Genomic DNA, 3767 nt, shown 5'->3' with positions numbered 1-3767 from the left:
CTCAGTCAAGTCGTTCTGTGGGGTTGCATGTGACCTGACTCCCTGGCCACAGACTAGGTATTTTATTTATTTCTGTATTTATTTATGGCTGCGCTGGGTCTTTGTTGTTGCCCACAGTCTTCTCTGGTTGGGGTGTGTGGGCTTCTCATTGTGGTGGGTTCTCTTGTTGCAGAGCTCGGGGTCTGGAGCATGCCGGCTTAGCAATCACAGCACACAGGCTCAGTAGTTATGGCACACGGGCTTCGTTGCTCTTTGGCATGGGGAATCTTCCTGGAGCAGCTATTGAATCTAGGTCCCCTCCATTGGCAGGCAGATTCTTAACCACTGGACCACCAGGGAAGTCCCAGACCAGATATTTTAAACATTTGCTACGTTTTCTCACCCTGGTTCTTTTCACTAATGTCCCAGGCAACGCCTGCAGTCAACATCAGTCGGCTAACAGACAACTTTCCAGCAGATCTCTGGGGCAAAACTTTTGGTGTGGTAATCTTTCCAGGGTAGGCATTAGCTTTCTCTTTCAAATTGTTCAGAATGTATGTGTTGTCTTGAATGCCTGTGGATCCAATGGAAAGGCATTTTATCCTATTATGGGGAGTCTATATTGTTGTTGGCCCCATCTTGCAGGTGAGAAACTAGGCACAGATATATCAGACTGTGGGTCTGCGTGGACCCAGCCGAATAGTGACAGAATTAGGATTTGAATCCCCAGAGCCTGGCTTTACATTCTTCTCACTGAAATTTCTGTTGAAATAATTGGAGAGTCATAAGAAATAACACAGAGAGATCCAGTGTATCTTTACCCAGTCTTCTCAGTACTGATAATGTCTGGCAAAACTACAGCACAGTATCATGACTAGGATGTTGATATGGAATTGGCTTTACTTTTAATCTAACACTGTTACCACCCAGGTTGATATGCTGTTTTCTCCAGGAAGATGCTTTGAATTCAACTCTGAATCTGAGATCAATCTGTCAACTTTTAATGATGTTTAAGGCTATTTTATTATGCTTAAGGCTACTTAAAAAAAGTTGAACATGAAAAAAAAAAGTTGAACATGAGTGGAATGGGTTGAGCATGTCACTGCAAAGATGCCTTGATGGCTATCTCATCCATTCGCCACCTGAGGCAGACCATGTGTCACAAAATATCTGCAGCATCACCATCCATCCCATACGCTCTTCTCACAGGGTGACTTTGACCCAAATTCTCTCATCAAGAGGAGAAATCAATGTTCCTTCTCCTTGAATTTGAGCGGGCTGATGATGACAGAAGTGATGCTACTGTACCTCTGATAATAAGTCACAAAAGGTGATGCCACTTCCTCCTGGTTCTTTTCAAGATGCTGTCATGCTGTGAGGAAATTCAAGCTACCCACTTGGAAAGACCACAGGGAGAGACCACATATACGTGTTGTGTCTGACAACCCAGCTGAGTTCCCAACTGGCAGAAAGCAAACACCAACCATGTGGGTGACGAGATCTCCAGGTGACTCCAGCCTTTGAGTCAGCCCCCAGCCTCGGGTCTTCAAAGCTGAGACCTTAGATGCTATAGAGAGGAGGCAAGGCATCCCTGCTGTGCCATATCCAAATTCTTTTTTTTTTTTTTTTTACTGTAACTAATTGTTATTTATTTTTCATTTATTTATGTTTTTATTATTATTTGGTTGTGCTGGGCCTTTGTTGCTGCACATGGGCTTTCCCCAGTTGCAGTACAGTGGGGCTACTCTTCATTGCAGAGCTCGGGCTCATCAGCACAGGCTCAATAGTTGTAGCCCATGGACTTAGTTGCTCTGCGGCATATGGACTGTTTCAGGACCAGGGATCGAAGCCGTGTCTCCAGCATTGACAGGCGAGTCTTATCCATTGTACCACCAGGGAAGTCCCCATATCTAAATTCTTAACCCACAGACTCATGGATAAAAGGTTGTTAAGTTTCAAGTGCTTTCTTATCTAACAATAGTAACTGACACACCATCCAGCTAACACTTCTAGAACACCTACTATACACCGGGGATGATGTTCAGTGTGGGGTGGGGGTTATAATGGTGAGAAAAACCAGCCAGGAGTCATGCCCTCGTGGCACCTCTGTTCTGACAAATGCAGAAGATGAAAGCTAATCAGAGTTTTGCTTCTCTTCATGCCAGGGTTTGTTTTGTTTCTGTTTTATTTTATTTTTAAAAGAGGAGAAAACTTGGACTCAATCCTCTTTGGGCTTTGATGCTCTTGCCAAATGAATTAGCCCAAAGTATTTTGGTCTGGCTGTGCCAACTGAGTGTAGCCTAAGCAGAATTATCTGTGACTCATTCTGTTGCTGAACTGAAGAACCAACGTCCTGGGGTGAACGTATTTTGACCTTCGGTCTACAGTGTTTGACCTTGAAGGTAGGGGTGGTATCACAGAGACTTAAGAGAAACATGAGGGGGCCGGGGCCCTGGGATCTATATCCCAATGGAATCTCCATTTTTTGAGTCATTGCTGAGCATCTGACAAGGTACCAGGGTCGTTGGGACAGGATAAATCCTGTTAATAGGAAAGGATTCAGCTTAGGCAATAGACATGGAGTCCAACCATGACGGGCAGGTGCTAAGGGCTGGCAAACAAGCCTAGCTTGTTCAGAAGCTTCGACTGTGATACCCTTCTCTCTAGCTCATCAGAGGTCCTGCCCACAGTGTTCCCAGGGCTTTTCTGGAGGCCAGTTGGGGATGGCGGTGGGCGGATGGAAAAAGCCGATTATTTCCCTGGTTTCGGGCCAAGACTCAAGTTTGCAAACTCTGTGAAAACAAACACGAGTGAATGTTCCCAGTCCCAGCATGACAGAAGACAATGAGAAGGGATTCCAAGAGGGCGGCTGCAGGATGGGAAACTTGTTTGCAGAGAAACTGGAAAAGACCCCAAGGTTAAGTGCCCGCTTCGGGACCCAGAGGTAAACTTTCACATGGGAATAAAGCATCTGTGACATGTTCTCTTCTCATGCTGGAGTTGCCAGGAAGGGTGGATCTGCGGGGTCACTGCAAGAATGGTTTCTACAAATCATGCTCGAATAGATCTAAACACTGTTTTAGAGAAGGGTCGGTCCACAGTGGTGGACCAGTTGGCCTTCTAGTGAACAAATGAAAGCCCAGCATTCTTGTAGCAGACATTTGTTTTGGCACTTAGCATCCATTTCTCCATCTTTGGGTAACAGTTTATGAAAATTTTTTGAGAAACCTCTCCATTTATGCTCCATCATTCACTGACTGCAGGGGATGGTCATGGAACTCAAACCTGGTCAATTAAAGCAGTGTATCTTTTTGGCTTCATGATTGGTTCAGGGATAGTTGTGGGACCCAATCCTGGCCAATAACTGTCAGGCTGAGAACTTTAATTCACACACGTGAGAGAGAAAATGTTTTGTTTCCACTGGGCTTAAAGCACAGAGGGTGTCAGCTGGGGACTCTAAGTTAGGGATGCCTGGCGAGGCTACATGCTGAGCTTGGGGACACACAGAAGAAGGCAGGAGGGGAGATAGATTTATTTATTCACTGAAGGATAGTTGATTTATATAAAATGCGTTAGTTTCAAGTGTGCAGCAAAGTGATTCAGTTATATACACCCACACACATATATATGTATGTGTATATATATATATATATATATATTTCAGATTTTTTCCCTTATAGGTTATTACAAAATATTGAGTATAGTTCCCTATGCTATACATTTTTGGCTATCTATTTTATGTATAATGATGTATTTATGTTAATCCCAAACTCCTAATTTATCCCTCC

The sequence above is a fragment of the Muntiacus reevesi genome, chromosome 13, assembly GCF_963930625.1.
Source record: "Muntiacus reevesi chromosome 13, mMunRee1.1, whole genome shotgun sequence".
NCBI classification, from domain to species: Eukaryota; Metazoa; Chordata; class Mammalia; order Artiodactyla; family Cervidae; genus Muntiacus; species Muntiacus reevesi.
Note: the sequence above shows the minus strand (reverse complement) of the source record.